The sequence below is a fragment of the Staurois parvus genome, unplaced genomic scaffold (assembly GCF_062004578.1).
Source record: "Staurois parvus isolate SC_StPar_1 unplaced genomic scaffold, SC_StPar_1.0 ptg000018l, whole genome shotgun sequence".
NCBI classification, from domain to species: domain Eukaryota; kingdom Metazoa; phylum Chordata; class Amphibia; order Anura; family Ranidae; genus Staurois; species Staurois parvus.
In genome coordinates, this window is record NW_028317814.1 from 13,274,038 (window position 1) to 13,292,920 (window position 18,883).

Genomic DNA, 18,883 nt, shown 5'->3' on the forward strand with positions numbered 1-18,883 from the left:
GGGCCACTCCAGAAGGCGTATTCTGTGCTGTTGCAGCCATTGTTTTGTTGAATTACTTGTATGCTTTGGGTCATTGTCCTGTTGCATCACCCATCCTCTGCGGAGCTTCAGTTGGCGGACAGATGGTCGTACGTTTTCCTGCAAAATGTCTTGATAAACTCTGGAATTCATTTTCCCATCAATGACAACAATCCATCCAGGCCTTGAGGCAGCAAAGCAGCCCCAAACCATGATGCTCCCTCCGCCATGTTTTACAGTGGGGATGAGGTTTTGATGTTGGTGTGCTGTGCCTTTTTTTCTCCACACATAGTGTTGTGCGTTCTTCCCAAACAACTCAATCTTGGTTTCATCTGTCCACAGTATATTTTGCCAGTAGTGCTGTGGAACATCCAGGTGCTCTTTTGCAAACTTCAAACGTGCTGCAATATTCTTTTTGGACAGCAATGGCTTCCTCCGTGGTGTCCTCCCATGTACTCCATTCTTGTTTAATGTTTTCCTTATTGTAGATGTGGCAACAAAAATGTTAGCATGTGCCAGAGAATTCTGTAGGTCTTTAGCTGACACTCTGGGATTCTTCTTTACCTGATGCAGCATTCTGCGCTGTGCTCTTGCAGTCATTTTTACAGGACGACCACGCCTAGGGACAGTAGCAACAGTGCTAAACTTTCTCCATTTGTAGACAGTCTGTCTTACCGTGGACACATGAACATCAAGGCTTTTGGAGATACTTTTGTAACCCTTTCCAGCTTCATGCAAGTCAACAATTCTTGATGGTAGGTCTTCTGAGAGCTCTTTTCTGCGAGGCATGGTTCACATCAGACAGTGCTTCTTGAAATCAGTAAGCCCAAAACAGGTGTGTGTTTTTTAAGGGCAGGACAGCTGTCAGCAACACATCCAATATCATCACACTGATTGGAGTCAAGGTTGGCTCACTCCTGGCTCCAATTAGCTCTGGGAGAAGTCATTAAGCTAGGGCCTCACATACTTTTTCCTCCCTGCACTGTGAATGTTTACATGTTATGTGCAATTAAACCATGGCAACATCTAATGTTTGTGTAGTATTATGTTCAGCAGACTGTGTTCTTCTATTGTTGTGACTTAGATGACGTTCAGAGCACATTTTATGCCCAATTCATGCAAAACTCCACGTAATCCTAAGGGGTTCACATACTTTTTCTTGCAACTGTACCTGAAATAAATAAATAAACTGTCATAATATCCAAGCCTGTTTCTGTGTGCTGCATTACTGTGGCCTCATTCAGTTCTAACATAAAAAAATATCTGTGTGTGAGTCTATTTTATGGTAATACTGTGGTCAGAAGTGTAGGGTGGTGTCAGCAGGGGTTAGGCTATCAGAGTGGGGTCAAAAGTGACAGGGAACCTGAAAATAACTCTGCGACTCCTAGGGGGGTAATGCTACAGCAGGTTACTGTTTCCCTTGCTTTCCTCCCTCTGCCATTTCACCCATCAGATCTTAGATTACTATAGGGTCCTGTAGTAGCATAGTGACCAGCAGATGGAACCACAGAGTGCAGTGTATATGTGACACACCTGGAAGTGTCAGATAATAGAATCACTAATAGCTCTGGAATAAAACCACCCGGACTCATTGCCTCCTCAACAGGCAAGTAATCAGCATCTTCTTTTACAGTGTGCTTTGGGTTATTATAGCAATGGAGTCACGTTAAAAGCTTAGAATTGCATTTGCTCCACAATAAATTATACACAATATATTCTATCATCAGTAAGGGCAGACATGGCTCACAATGACAAACCTTTTTAGTAACATTGTTCTAGGTCACCAAAGAGTATAAGGACAGAAAATACACTTACACAGCCGGGACCTGTTGCTACTGCAGGTCTTTAAAGGTTGGCACACAGCACAGTCATGCCTTGTGCAGTTCTTCCAATGAGAGAGTATCAGTCTAGAGGAAGAGCAGTGGGGAACTAAGGGATGAAAAGGGTTTATAATCAGTAAAATATAAATTAACATACATATAAAATTCTTTATTTTATTTAATCTGGTCCACCCACTACAGGCTGCCTGCAAAGAAACTGCAGGGAGCAGATACAAGAACAGCCATCCTGCACAGGGAGAGAGTAGCAGTGACCGGTCATGCACAGAAGCAAAGTACGCAAAGGGCACCAGTATTCATCATGTTCTTGTATCTAGAATCCATATTTAGAAGTGTACCAGTGATTGAATGGAGCGAAGAGGATAGTTAAAAAAAGGTGAGTATGAAGAAAGACCAAGGGCTGGGCCCACAGATTCAGAGGGTACACAATGCCACACAGACACAGACAGTGGTTCTTTTAAAACAATTACGTTTACTGAACAGTTATAGTGATCATGTAGTTGAGCATACGTAAACAGAATGATAACAGCGCATAACCATACAGTAAGAATAATACTGTCTAACACTAACCCCGTACTTGCGGACTTTTCCCAATGTCCAGAAAGCAGCCTGGCTGCGCCTGAATGTTCCTGAGCAAGATATAACGTTGGGGTGCACCCTAAGTATTGCACAATACTATTTGTAATCCAAAGGAAAGTGGAATGTGTCTCTTGTAACTTTCTGGTATATCCAAAATGTCACTGACCACGTGTGGTGCGATGTGCTGCGGCAAAGCCGCACTTACGGTTCCCTGGCAGGCTCTTGGTGCTTTCTCCTGATCCACTCTGGAACCGGACCATACAGTCACTTGTTTCCTGGTCTCGTTGTGAATCTTCCTTAGGTGCCCTCACCAGATTCCACTGTGAGCCGTAAATCCTCTTCCAGGCCCCACACCGGTTCTCCAGAGGTCCACAGCATCCAACAGCCAGACTCAGACTTCACTTCCTCCTCAGCACAGGAACTCCTCCCCTTCCCATAGAGTTTGCGATGCAGTAAGTCATTTCTTAATTGCAGCCTCAAACCTGCATTTACAGTTCACTATGACCCTTCTGAGGATCCTACTCGGCCCCTAAATTAGTATTCATTAAACTTTATAGGGTAAATAAGCATTTATCTTGTCTTAGCAAAAGTCACTACAAAATCGATTCTTGTACTTTGCTGCCATCTACTGACCAAAGAGCATATTGCACTTTAACATTACAGACCAGTATTAATCCATGCGTCACACCCTTACATGTATATGCTGTTGGGGAGGGGAATATTAAAGCAAGCATACAATTCTCTAGACAAAGCTCTATTATGAAGTAAAGTGTTCCTAAAAATTTCAATTTTAGCCTACCTAAAATGTAAAGTTGTTTTGTTCCAAAAAAGAAAACCAAATCAGAAACAGGTTGGTCCATTTAATGTAGAATTGAAAAGTCAAAAATAAAAATCTGGCTACCAGCAGTTATTTTATGGCACCGAGAATTATAAAGTAAAGACAGTGAAAATGTAGTAATTGTTGGCTTTTGACCCCTAAGAATTGGAATGATCCTACAATTATTCTGGAATTATATTCACATCTGCAAATTTTGTTTCTTTTAAGTTCACATTTTGCAGGCACCATGGTAATAAATTCAGAAGCTACAATGATTTGACAGCTTGATTGAAAAAAACATCCAAAGTAGGAAGTCACAGGTTGGAAACCTAGCACATTCAAAGCAGTGAACAGATGGGAGAGTTTTTCAGGCGTTTTTTCAAGCTTTTTTTTTTTAAGGCAATTTAAGCTTTTTTTTTTAGCACATTTGCAAATATTATAGGCATTTTTTCAGGTGTTTTTCATTTTGACGTTTTTGCTGAGGCCAATAGAAATTGAGCTTAAAATGCCTAAAAAAAAAATGCTCATTCCCACTATTCAGGCATTTTCCATTAAAATCTATGGAGACAAAATGCTCAGATCTGCCTGAAAAGTAGTGCAAGTACGTTTTTCAGTGAAAGGCATTTTATTACAGGCGACAGAATGCTCAGGTGTGAACAGGTACAATTGGAAATAATGGGATTTTACTTGTTGAGCGTTTTTGAGTATCAAGCTTCAACCTGAAAATTGCTCAAGTGTGAAAGGGTCTTAACAGCTCAGTACATGTAATAACAGCTTACCCTGACAAGTTCTTTCAACTGTACAGATTGTCATGTGATTCAGAACATTCTTCATGGTACGACAGTGTTGAAGGGTGCATACGTACATCTCACCATTGACTTGCTGTCGTCGTTGACATTTGTGTGCATGTAGCATTATCACCAACTGCTGCTGGATAAGCTTGCGTTTTTCTGGATCAGTAAGGGGTCTGATTTCCATTGAGGGAGATGTACCTGTGCTGGTTTCAGTGGAAAGATTTGTACCTACTGGCTGAACCGGAGACTGTAGAGGGGACTGGAGAATGGAAAGAAGATTTCCAAGACTGTAAAACATATAAGCTATAAAAACTAAAAGTGTATAAGCAATAAAGGAGAAGGCAGACATGCTCAGTATAGTGTGTAGAGAGAGCTGATAGAATAAACATTGGTTCAGACAAAAACTTAGCCACTTTGATCATAAATTGAAGATAAGTGAAGTCGAAGAAAGACAATAAACCTACAACAAAGTCTGAGCTTGAATCTGTAGGGAAAGGCTAAACAAAGGAGGAACTGAGCATTTCCATTCAAATTTCTGATAGAAGCTCTTGGTTTACCCTAGATATAGAAAAGTCTTCACCATTAAACAATAAAAAACATATCAATGCAAACAGAGCCCCGGCAACCAAGACAAGGCATACAGATGAGATGCCCCACTGAAGTCACTAAAGCATTTTTTTCAATCTGTTACAAAGTTTCTTACCTTAAGAGTCTGTCAGTAACAGCACTTCCCATTGCAGGCTGACAATGCCAAACCCCTATCCATGGTTCATGATGTGGTGTTGGTCGAGGTACTTTAGTTGTGGACATCCAGCACAGGTGTCATGGAGAGTTATCAGGGAAAGGTGAGCAAGGTGTGGTGAGGGAGCAGAAGGTTCATGGAAAGGTGAGCAAGATGTGGTGAGGGAGCAGAAGGTTCATGGAAAGGTGAGCAAGATGTGGTGAGGGAGCAGAAGGTTCATGGAAAGGTGAGCAAGGTGTGGTGAGGGAGCAGAAGGTTCATGGAAAGGTGAGCAAGGTGTGGTGAGGGAGCAGAAGGTTCATGGAAAGGTGAGCAAGGTGTGGTGAGGGAGCAGAAGGTTCATGGAAAGGTGATCAAGTTGTGGTGAGGGAGCAGAAGGTTCATGGAAAGGTGAGCAAGGTGTGGTGAGGGAGCAGAAGGTTCATGGAAAGGTGATCAAGTTGTGGTGAGGGAGCAGAATGTTCATGGAAAGGTGCAGGACACAGGTGAGTGAGATGTGGACAGGAAGCAGAGGGCTCATAGAGAAGAGACAAAGATAGGCAAGTAAGGTGTGAACAGGTAGCAAGAGGGTTCATTAAGAGAGGTGACAGAAATTAGGGAAGGCAGGAAAAGGCAAATAAGGAGGTGCCGAAGATAGAGAGAGAGGTGTGGGCAGGCAGAAGAGCATTGAATGAGATTATGGAAGAGGAATGGAGGGCAAAAATGAAAACACAGAAAGAATGCCCTTATGGTCTATAATATAGGACAGAATTGAACAAGTTGTGGTCAGGCAGCAGGGGCTCATGGAGAAGTGTTGGGAAGATGTAGATGTGGTGTGGTCAGGCAGCACAGGGTTTATGGAGAGATGCGGGTAAGATGTGAACAAGTTGTGGTCAGGCAGCATGGGCTCATGGAGAAGCGTTGGGAAGCTGTGGATGTGGTGTGGTCAGGCAGCAGAGGGTTTATAAAGAGAGATGCGGGTAAGATGTGAACAAGGTGTGAACAGGCAGTATTGGGAGGTGTGGTCATGCAGCAAAGGGTTCATTATGAGGAGACAGATAGAGGTGAGCGAGTGGAAACAACAGAAAACAAAGAGGGCGCACCAACGTAGTGCATTATCTAAGATATTTTAATAAAAAATACCAGCAGAAAACTGCTCACAAAGTGCTCACAAACACAGAACTAAAATACACTCTTCAAGCCACACATTAGTGGCCAAATTTGGATAGTTTCCAAAGCACAGAGGAATGTACCAGCAAAGGAGGGCTGCTTCGGTGTCCCTAACGGCTGACGCGTTTCGGAGGAATACCCTTCTTCCTCAGAGCCAGAGGCTGTTCGAAGGATATTCCTTTGAGATGATTCAGCCTTCAGGGAGCCCGAAGCAGCCCCCCTTTGCTGGTACATTTCAACAAGTCAGTGTAGCCCAAATCTGGGGCACAGAATTGGAGCATTATAACTAACTTTTTTCTATTGCCACTATTTTATATGCATTCTTGGGAACTTATAGCATTTGTGACATGCAACACTGGTTCATGTGTGGCATTTTCAGTTGTTTATATATCATTCTCAACAAGTTTGCGTTTCCCCACCAAATTTGTGTGTGCTGGACAATTCCACCCCACCCACGAGGTTTAGTCATAGAGGCATGTGGGCGGAGCAAATGTGTCAGAGGAGATGGCCTGGGAAGAGCCTAGGCAGAGGTAATTTTCCATCCACTGATTCAGGATGCAGCACCTCTGAGTCATACTTTGTATAGCCGGCCAGGACCCTTGAGTAGTGGGTTACCGGATGGGGCTGAATGGGCGCTTGGAGCGGTGCTGTAAGACAGCATTTTTCAACCACTGTGCCGCGGCACACTAGTGTGCCGTGAGATATTGTCTGGTGTGCCGTGGGAAAAATTGCAATTTCATCCGTAACATAGACCTTTTAATCCGGCCCGCGGAGCGTGATACTGTCAGGATGATCTGTCCCCCTCGACGTATCTGCGCATGTGCCGGAGATCGCCGATCGGCTGCTAATGCCTGAAACTGGCACATGCGCAGATACGTCGAGGGGGACAGATCCTCATAGGAGACAGATTTTCATGCTACACCGGAACGGCGCGGGAAGACGGCGAGAGGAACGCGCGGAGCAAAGGTAAGTGAATTGACACAGGGGGGGCTTGGGGACTTAATATGGGGGATGAATTAATATGGGGGATGAATTACTATGGGGGATGAATTACTATGGGGGATGAATTACTATATGGGGGATGAATTACTATGGGGAATGAATTACTATGGGGGATGAATTACTATGGGGGATGAATTACTATGGGGGATGAATTACTATATGGGGGATGAATTACTATGGGGGATGAATTACTATATGGGGGATGAATTACTATGGGGGATTAATTACTATATGGGGGATGAATTACTATGGGGGATAAATTACTATATGGGGGATAAATTACTATGGGGGATGAATTACTATGGGGGATGAATTACTATATGGGGGATTAATTACTATAGGGGGGATGAATTACTATATGGGGGATGAATTACTATAGGGGGCATGAATTACTATATGGGGGGTGAATTACTATGGGGGATGAATTACTATATGGGGGATGAATTACTATATGGGGGATGAATTACTATGGGGGATTAATTACTATGGGGGATTAATTACTATATGGGGGATGAATTACTATGGGGGATGAATTACTATGGGGGATGAATTACTATATGGGGGATGAATTACTATATGGGGGATTAATTACTATGGGGGATGAATTACTATATGGGGGATGAATTACTATGGGGGATGAATTACTATGGGGGGATGAATTACTATATGGGGGATTAATTACTATTATAAAATAATTTCTTTGTGTTTGATTCCTATTCAAGAGAATTACTTTATATATAGTCAATATAGGCACAGAGGTAAGTTTTTTTAACATTGTCTAATGGTGGTGTGCCTCGTGATTTTTTTCATGAAAAAAGTGTGCCTTTGCACAAAAAAGGTTGAAAAACACTGCTGTAAGAGACTACATAGGGTCACACAGAAGCAACCACTCAGTGTGGGGGGAATGAGAGATGGTAAAATAAAAACAAAACATGCCATCAACAACATAATATGTTTCCCCTTCTAAAGCATCACATTAAGGCCTCATGCACACAGGGTGTTTTTAGGGATGCTTTAGTGCTTCCAAATGGCCCTCTATGTAGTCCTATGTGTCCATGCACACATAGACTTTTAGAAGCTTTTAGTTGCAGTAGCATTTACTAGCAGAAAAAAAAAAAATGCTTGTCGCAGCTAAACGCATTAAATGCTAGCCATATCTAGTGCTTGAGTGTTAATTCATTTCAATGGCCAGAATAAATGATCATTCTGGCCAATGAAATGCGCTTTTAGAAGCGCCTAAATGCTTGTAGAAGTGTTAGATACTTTTACAGGCATCAGGCTTTTTTAATGCAAAAACGCTGCTGCCATGAGGACAGCTTCTAGGAGAGTTTTTTAAATGTCTTGTGTGCATGAAAGATACCCTGTAACAGTTGCAAGGAAAAAAAAACAACTAATAAATAAAAACATTAGTGAGAATATCAGGTTGTGCATGACTTTCGATTTTTTTCTTCTACTAAAATCTATATTCCAGCACCTACTGGTTAAATCTTGGACAGAGTGGCCTATTCATAACAGTGGGTAAATCCCATTCATAGTCCAGGCCTCCTGGAATCCTTGTCTGTAAGTGCAAAATCCTGAAGACTTCCCACTTACAGAGAAGTCTGAAGGTGTCACCTCCCAATTTTGGGGCAACAATTCTTTCTATGCCCTGTATTTATAAGACTGTGGGGTTGCCCCCATGCACGCCCATAAAATGTTTAGCCACATTTGTGGAGAGATTTTTTTCATTGTTATAGATGTGATTATGGAGACAATCCCACAGTCTTCTATTAGTCCACCCACATATGGTACCAGGGGCGGACTGACCATTTGGAAACTCGGGCACTGCCCAAGGGCCCGGGGTCAGTTGGGAGTCCCCATGAGATGCCCCTGGTACCTTTTTTATAGGCTTTTTTGAGTTTGGGCAAGAACACAGGGGCCCCATGATCCCCTATTGCCAGGGGCCCCATGAGTTGTCAGTCCGCCCCTGTATGGTACTGAGCAAACCTTGCATGTTATCAGACAACGTACTGAGTGTTGAAATTAATAAAGATTTTTCTTTTACATTTTTTGCCATTTACAGTAGATTCAATCTCTTTGTGTCTAACAATATGGGGACAACAAAGGAACCTGTCCCCACCATATCTTTAATTACCTTTTAATTGGAGTCCTGCCCTTAAAGGAAAGTAGCTGAGGGAGAGAAATATCCCTACAGAAAGGGCTCACCGAGAGACAGTTTTAACCCCCCCAGATAAAATTTGGGCATATGTATCCTCCTCATACAATACTGGTAGGTATCGTTCCACAATGTTTTAGTCTTTTTAAACTCTATGCTGCATGTTGTGAAGAACATGTATCAATTCCTGTCTTATAACAGAGATTCCCTATCTTCCTGTTTTAGCTATATGTACTGCTCTTTTCAATGATTTTTCGGGTACTCACGCTGACAAAAAAAAATAACACATTCATGCTGCTTCTTTGTTAAATTCATCCTCATCATCACAAATCCTGCACAGTGAGAAACTGATGTACCCCTATGCCACTAATGGTGTCACCTGGGTGTCCAGATCCCTATATACAGTTGTGTTCAAAATCAAAGCAGTGTGTTGATAAAAGTGAATAAAGCTCAAAATCCTTCTAATAGCTTTTATTTCCATACACACAAATGCATTGGGAACACAACACATTCTATTCCAAATCAAAACATGAAGAAAAATATATCAAATTTGTGTTGTTCCTCTAAAAAAAATTGAAGAAAAGTGAATATTAGACTGTTCAAAAAATAGCAGTGTTTGTATTCTTCTTTACAAACTCAAACATTCACTATATAAACTGAAAAATGTTTGAAGATTTTGCTTTCCTTTGAATCACTTAATGAATATTTAGTTGTATAAGCACTGTTTCTGAGAACTGCTGTACATCTGTGTTGCATAGAGTCAACCAACTTCTGGCCCCTGTGATCAGGTATTCCAGCCCAGGATGATTGGACTACATTCCACAGTTCTTCTCTATTTCTTGGTTTTGCCTCAGAAACTGCATTTTTGATGTCACCCACAAGTTTTCTATATTAAGATCCGGGGATTGGGCTGGCCACTCCATAACATCAATCTTGTTGGTCTGGAACTAAGATGTTGCATGTTTACTGGTGTGTTTGAGGTCGTTGTCTTGTTAGAACACCCATTTCAAGGGCATTTCCTCTTCAGCATAAGGCAGCATGACCTCTTCAAGTATTCTGATGTATTCAAACTGATCCATGATCCCTGTTATGCGATAAATAGGCCCAACACCGTAGTATGAGAAACATCCCCATATCATGATGCTTGCACCACCATGCTTCACTGTCTTCACAGTGTACTGTGGCTTGAATTCAGTGTTTGGGGGTCGTCTGACAAACTGTCTCCGGCCACTAGACCCAAAAAGAACAATCTTACTTTCATCAGTCCACAAAATGTTGCGCCATTTCTCTTTAGGCCAGTCAATGTGCTCTTTGGCAAATTGTAACCTCTTCAGCACGTCTTTTTTTCAACAGTGGGACTTTGCGGGGGCTTTTTGCAGATAGCTTGGCTTCACATAGGCGTCTTCTAATTGTAACAGTACTCACAGGGAACTTTACACCTTCTTTGATCTTCCTGGAGCTGATTGTAGGCTGAGTCCTTGCCATTTTGGCTATTCTTCTACCCATTCGAATGGTAGTTTTTCGCTTTCTTCCACATCTTTCAGGTTTTGGTTGCCATTTTAAAGCATTTGCAATCATTTTAGCTGAGCAGCCTATCATTTTCTGCACTTCTTTATATGTTTTCCCCTCTCAATCAACTTTTTAATCAAGGTACGCTGTTCTTCTGAACAATGAACAGTGAACGACCCATTTTCCTCAGAATTTCAGAGAGAAATGCACTGTAACCAGCATGTACAACATTTGCTGCCTTCCTTCCTTAAATAAGGGCAATAATTGCCACCTGTTTTTCAAAGAATGAATGACCTCACTAATAGAACTCCACACTGCTATTATTTTGAACATGCCCCTTTAAACTAGTGATTCAATTACACAGAATCAGCAGCATGCATGTCATGACTGTTGGGTCTTTTGGATTTCTGTTACTCTACTACACCTGCTAGTACATTATTTGCCATGTAGAAATATCATTTCTACCAAAAACAGTGATTGATCAGGTTAGTGATGTCTGACAGCTATTATTTTGAACACAACTGTATATCACTGACATCTGTACACTCAGTGTTTTATATAGGGAATAGAGGTCAGTGTACAGACATCAGTGTTATATATAGGGAATAGCAGTCAGTGTACAGACATCAGTGTTATATATAGGGAATAGCAGTCAGTGTACAGACATCAGTGTTATATATAGGGAATAGCAGTCAGTGTACAGACATCAGTGTTATATATAGGGAACAGCAGTCAGTGTACAGACATCAGTGTTATATATAGGGAATAGCAGTCAGTGTACAGACATCAGTATTATATATAGGGAACAGCAGTCAGTGTACAGACATCAGTGTTATATATAGGGAACAGCAGTCAGTGTACAGACATCAGTATTATATATAGGGAACAGCAGTCAGTGTACAGACATCAGTGTTATATATAGGGAACAGCAGTCAGTGTACAGACATCAGTATTATATATAGGGAACAGCAGTCAGTGTACAGACATCAGTGTTATATATAGGGAACAGCAGTCAGTGTACAGACATCAGTGTTATATATAGGGAACAGCAGTCAGTGTACAGATATCAGTGTTATATATAGGGAATAGCAGTCAGTGTACAGACATCAGTGTTATATATAGGGAATAGCAGTCAGTGTACAGTTATCAGTGTTATATATAGGGAATAGAAGTCAGTGTACAGACATCAGTGTTATATATAGGGAACAGCAGTCAGTGTACAGACATCAGTGTTATATATAGGGAATAGCAGTCAGTGTACAGACATCAGTGTTATATATAGGGAATAGCAGTCAGTGTACAGATATCAGTGTTATATACAGTGCCTTGAAAAAGCATTCATACACCTTGAAAGTTTCCCCATTTTGTCATGTTATGTTTGTCATGTTACAACCAAAAACGTAAATGTATTTTATGTGATAGACCAACACAAAGTGGTGCATAATTGCGAAGTGGAAGGAAAATGATAAATGGTTTTTAAATTTTTTTACAAATAAATTTGTGAAAAGCGTGGCGGCATTTGTATTCAACCCCCCCTGAGTCAATACGTTGTAGGACCACCTTTCAGCTGCAAGTCTTTTTGGGGATGTCTCTTCCAGCTTTGCACATCTAGAGAGGGACATTTCTGCCCATTCTTCTTTGCAGAATAGCTCAAGCTCTGTCAGATTGGATGGAACAGCAGTTTTCAAGTCTTGCCACAGATTCTCCATTGGATTTAGGTCTGGACTTTGACTGGGCCATTCTAACACATGAATATGCTTTGATCTAAACCATTCCATTGTAGCTCTGGCTGTATGTTTGGGGTCATTGTCCTTCTGGAAGGTGAACCTCCGTCCCAATCTCAAGTCTTTTGCAGACTCTAACAGGTTATCTTCTAAGGTTGCCCTGTGTTTGGCTCCATCCATCTTCCCATCAACTCTGACCAGCTTCCCTGTCCCTGTTTAACATGATGCTGCCACCACCATGTTTCACAGTGGGGATGGTGTGTTCAGGGTGATGTGCAGTGTTAGTTTTCCACCACACATAGCATTTTGATTTTAGGCCAAAAAGTTCCATTCTGCCCTATCTGACCAGAGCACCTTCTTCCACATGTTTGCTGTGCCCCCCATATGGCTTCTTGCAAACTGCAAATGGGACTTCTTATGGCTTTCTTTCAACAATGGCTTTCTTCTTGCCACTCTTCCATAACAGCCATATATGTGGAGTGCACGACTAATAGTTGTCCTGTGGACAGATTCTCCCACCTGAGCTGCAGATCTCTGCAGCTTCTCCAGATTTACCATGGGCCTCTTGGCTGCTTCTCTGATGAGTGCTCTCCTTGCCCGGCCTGTAAGTTTAGGTGGATGGCCATGTCTTGGTAGGTTTGCAGTTGTGCCATACTCTTTCCATTTTCGGATGATGGATTGAACAGTGCTCCATGAGATGTTCAAAGCTTGGGATTTTTTTTTATAACCTAACCCTGCTTTCAACTTCTCCACAATTTTATCCCTGACCTATCTGGTGTGTTCCTTGTCCTTCATGATACTGTTTGTTCACTAATATTCTCTAAAAAAAACCTCTGAGGGCTTCAGAGAACAGCTGTACTGATACTGAGATTAAATTACACACAGGTGGACTCTATTTACTATTTACGGAAACTTTTGATAAAAAAAAAATATTTTCTACTTTCTGCTATAAAATATATCCAATAAATAATTAAAAAAATAAAATGTCTTCATAAATTTTGGGCTAAAATGTATTCTGCTACATGTCTTTGGTAAAACTTTCTTTAATTTCTATAATAAACATTTATTTTGAACATAGTGTAGAGAAATTCTGTGTCAAACACATGTAATGCGGTCACTACAATATCTAGGTGGGGTTTTGTGTGAGTGAGGCTTGAGTGTGGGCAGGGACACAGATTGCCCCATGATCTCCTATTGCCCGTTGGCCCCATGAGTTGTCAGTCCGCCCCTGGCCCCCCTACTACATAAAGAGAATACAGAGCACCTCCACACAAACACACAGACACAGGTCTCCCCTCAGGCTCTCACATTTCAGTTCTCAGCCCTCCAGTCACACATAGCTCTCCCTCCTTCCTCTCATTGTTACACCCTAGGTTCTCTCACTGGTTCAGGAAGTATCCTCCTTGATGATCTATCAGACAGACACCCCACCATGTCCTCTGCCCCAAACACTGTCATACACATGGCATGGATGGACATGGAGCAGGGTGCAGGTGCCAGGGGCAGGTTAGTTGGGGGCCCCATGACAGGCTCCTGAAAGGATGGGGCAGAATGGATGGAGTACGTTGGCTCCGTGTACAGTCCTGAGAGGAGAGGACAGAGACTGAGTGAGTCCCGCTGTCAGAATCCAATGGCACAATGCGGAGGATTCCTCCATCCACCTCGCTTGTGTCGACTGGGGAATCTGTTTGTTTTTTTGTTTGGCCCTCTGATTAAAGTAAAAATGAAACCCACTGTAATCACTTTCTAACCTTCATTATGAAATTAAAATGAAATAGGTGAGTGTTTACTAGGAGATGGAAAGATCAGTTTACTTACAGGCAATGTGTTTTCTAGGAATTTTTCAGGACACTCCCGAACGGGGGGCTCTCCACCTAATTTGGACAGGATTACAATGTTGGTATAGCACAGTGTACCAGAAATACAAATCCAATAAACCACCAGAAACTAATAAAGATATTGAAAAGAGAGCTACCAAAACATCAGTCTGTCCTCTACATACACTGTGGGAGACATTTAACAATTTTGCTAAAGCAAAGTAAGGCTAAAGCATCTCCCGTCAGGAAGCTGTCATTATACTTGGTCAATCGTGGTCAACAGTGGTCGAGGCATTCCCCGCGCATATACAAGGGGTGTGTAGCCAGGGGGGTTGCTGCTTATGATTGGCCGAGCACAATGACAGCTTCCTGATGGGAGGGATAATTGGGACATGTTGCAGGAGCACCACGCCCAAGTAGTAACATATAACAAAATGGGTTTGGCTACAAAAGGACTTTAGAGGTTCTCATGGAATACACACTTAAAGCGGGGTTCCACCCATTTTTAATACTTTATCTTATTATGTAGTCCCTGTGAAATAAAGCACAAGTTGAATATTTTTTTTCTTCATTATACATACCTTTTAATCCACTGCAAGCCTGCAATTCCGGTCCCGACCACCTAGGCGATGACGTTGTAAGGCGATTTGCAAAGGTCTCCTGGGATGTCATTTCCTCTATCCCAGGAGTCCTTTGGTTTCCTGTAATCGCGGGACTTGAAAATCGAAAATGACGCAAATGGGAGGTGTTTCACGCCATTTTACCGGAGTCCATGATATATTCCCTTCCTTGCAGTGCAGTGCTGTACAGGTTGCCTGACGGGGGGCGGGAACTTCATCCGTCCCCACCATTGTTATGGCAACCTGTACTGCACACGTTGCGCCGAGCAGTGTCTGTACTGCGCATGCGCAAGAACCAGTGGTGCATGCTGGGATAGCTAGTAGCACGATTCCAGGAAATAAATACCTGCAGGCTTCAGATGCCCACAGCCATCATGGCGCCTGCCTGCTTCTGAGATCCTGGTAAATGTTTACGATTTTCTAAGTAATTACAATGCTTTTAATATTGAGTTATTCCAATTGTTAATGCTATTTGTAAGGTCATTGTGGATCTGTTTTTAACAAAAATTTTTTAAGGGGGACTGGAGCTCCGCTTTAACGCAACATATTGTAAAAAATGTGGTAACCCCCTACAAAGTTTATCAATTCAAAAGATTAAAAAAAACACTCAAATTCTTGTTAAAAACAATCATGGGGAAAGGTTAAGAGAAATTCTTTGCAGAACTGTGCCACCCTAATACAGCTAAATATAGACAATTATAAATATCTCATAGTGGTTATCACCAACGTATTAAAACCGGGCAAAAGTCCTTACAGTAGATGAGCATATGGTTTGTTGAGCGTGGCTAAATTCGCAGACAATGTCTCAACACGTTATGTAGGAATTAAGACCTGCTTCTTCAGGAAAAACTGTGCCGTGGGAGAGGAGGACAGGCCTTGCAATTGATGGGATGATAGTTGGCTTCTAACCTCTATCTGGTAATCATTGCCTCATTCACTCCTATTATTCTGGGCAGCCCTGTGCAGCTTGGGGTGAGCTCTCAACACTGTGTCTGCTGTAATGTTGCTTTGTGATGGTCTCCATTATGTTTTAGAATTTGGTTGAGCTAGGCATATATAGTGATGCACTAGATGTGATTTCTCTCTGGGAATATTTTCCTGGTGGTTTTGAACTAGGATCCAAACATGCCTTAGCTCATCCTAAACAGAAACGGTGAAATAGATTTGGAGACAGATTTACTACAAGGTTACTCCTTAGAGAAAATTAAACCTTTGTGTAACATTTCTCTTACATTACATTAAGATTACATTAAGATCCACCCAACTAGTACATAGTATAGTGTTATTTTCCTTCGAGGTTCCCCAAAAACTTCCTTTTTTGATTTCCTCTTTCTTTAGTCCTCTTCAGTTTCCCTGAATATCCACTCAGGGATTATACCTTGAGCATGTCAGAGATTGAAATCTGTGGGACTACATGTCCCATGTTTCACTGTGCACTGCCCATAATGTGCATGCTTTGCCTGAACACAGCACAGTAAGGTATGCTGCTACAGTTCTTCTTACTGTTTCATGGAGTGTGTAATGATGCTTCACTTCTTAAATTCTTGCAGGCAGAGGGTAAAGGCACTTTATGTGTAAGCCCCACTCAGGACAGAGTTTGGGATTCTGATTGGTCAGGGCTGGCACGTGACTGCTTTGACCAATTGGAATCACTCTCATTCGTCCCAGCATCTTTAAAAAAAGAAGGGGAAGAAAACTGCACATTTCAAATCCCTGGACCAGCGCACTGGCTGCGCGGGCAATGAAAGCTAATCCACCAAAGTATGTAGCGGGAACCAGGGGGGTGGGGAGGTTGCAGTGTGTTAGTTAGTTATCCTTTTTTTGTGCAAAGGTGAACTTACACTTTACATTTTTTAAAAAATCTATGGTTTGTTGGAAAACTTTTGTCGGTCGGCAGCTGAAGCCCCTGATCAGTGTATTCAGGGGATAAAGGCCCTTTAAGTGTAAGCCCTGCCCAGGAGACGTGTTGGGGGGTTGAGTCAACGTTTGGCATATATATTGCCCCTGCAGGAAGGGAGAAGGGTCTGAAGGGGAGATAGTGACCTGGCAATAGCAACATGTGAGGCTACAAGGGTTTAGAGAAATACCCTGATAGGCCCCAGGCTGCTCCTGAGAGAAGTGGGTCTGAGCTATGGACAATTATTTTTGGGACTGAATCTGCGAAGGTTGTGCTGTACCCACCGTGTTGATACAAGAGTTGCCAGAGTTTGTGGGGAGAGGTAGAAGGAAAAAGAATTGGAATGGTTTTGTACACAGGAACTGCTTTGTACCACTTTAACCACTCTTATATTATTTTAGTTAAGCATCTAAAATGGCTGACCGTATGGACAATCGTTGATTAGCAAAAATGCCAAGTATTCTTTGGAGTGGGCCTCAGACCAGGATTATGTGAGTAGCCAAGATGAAGGAATTCATCCATAATTCAGGTGTTTGGTACCCCATCTCGATCATGTTTTAGGGAGGGAATGGGTGGTGCCCTGGCCTGGCATGACAGTTATTGGTGGCCAACCAGGAACTGCTTACACTTGGCGTAGTTGACAGGGTAGGATATGTTGCCACCAAAGGAGAATATATCAGCTTTGCTAGTTGGGGCTTGATTGAAAGGCGGAATCAAAGGGGCAGTGGAAAGAACGCAGCAATTTGTCAGGTCATGTGGTTAAAGTAGAAAGCAGGTTTCTACTACCTTGGAAAAGAGCTACTTAGGATGAGGTTTGGCCCTGTATGGTGGGGGAACTACAGTGGACAGTGGGCTGAGGTTCCTGCACAACAGAGGACTGCCTTTGTGCCATCATGATGTTAGGGAATCGCAGGTACCACTGTAGCCACAGTGTGGGAAGTGTCATATGTATCTGTTTGAAACCCTTCCAGATCCTGAGAAACCAAAATATCTAGCCATACCTTGGGAGGAGGACAGTGTAGCAAACTAACTCAGAGTTGGAGCTGAGTTCTCCTTTTCCATTTTTTCTCTTTTTATTTGAGATATTTCTCATTCCTCAGCCTCATTTCCTACCCCCCTGCAGTCCTGAGAGGCAAACGTTATCTCCAGACAGATGGTGTGGGTCAACCAGGTTAAGACATCCCTGGTTGGGTGCCAGTTGTCTGGGGAAACATGTAACCTTTCTCACCTACGTCTGATAAGGCAGCATTTCTCAGAGAATTGGAAAGCACTGACCCCAAAACTGTGTAAGCCCCCACATCATAAAACAGATAATAGCTTCTCTCCAGGACTTAAAAGAGAATTGAACATTCCTCAGGTCAACTGTGTGTTTCATGTCATGGATTATGAAGCTGTTAGTTTTAACTGAGTTTCCCACTGACCACTCCCAAAACGTGTAGTAAGAGCCTCCCTCCCCTTTGAGAGGGACTTTTAAGAAGAGACAAGCTAGTTTAAGATACACACAGATCTCCCAGTGAACATCGTAACAAAAGGAGATCAAAGAATCACCCTGCTCTGCAACTTGAATCTGCAAAACCAAGGCAAGGCAAGTAACTTAACCCCGTAATCTCCTTCCTATTATCTTGCTGCTGTGTCTTTATATACATATATATATATTTTTGTGATATCTCTTTGTAAATATTTTATTGCACCTGTTTGACTCTTTTAGTAATAAATCTTTCTTTCTGAAAGTGTTAAACTGTTTTTAAGCGCCTACCTGCAATTCACGAATTCCTGCCTTTTGAAGAGAGGCTACTGTGTTTGTTTACTCCCTGCCCAATTGACCATATTGGACAGGTGACTTTTCAATCATTATAGTGTATTTCTGACAGAGTCCGTCTTCTCTGTACATTTCAAGATGGTGGTGGCAATGTGAAGGGCTAGTGGTGTAATTAACCTGACCCAGTAACAAGCGCATTCAGGCTGCAGGCACCGATTGTAGCCCATTAGCTGGACAATCGCTGTGCAGGGTGCAGCTGGGTGGGGCCTTGTTACGCGCGTCACACCGCGGTTTTAGATCGGCCGGTCCTTCGGTCACGAGTTTGGTGAGAAGGTCTGGTGTCTGACGCCGTGGGCGTGACGTATTACTGTTAGTCACGGTCGTGCGATTGTCGCATGTTGGTGGCGGCGACCGTGGATCCGTGACAGACGGAGCCTAGGAAGACATTTTGGTTGGCAAGGGG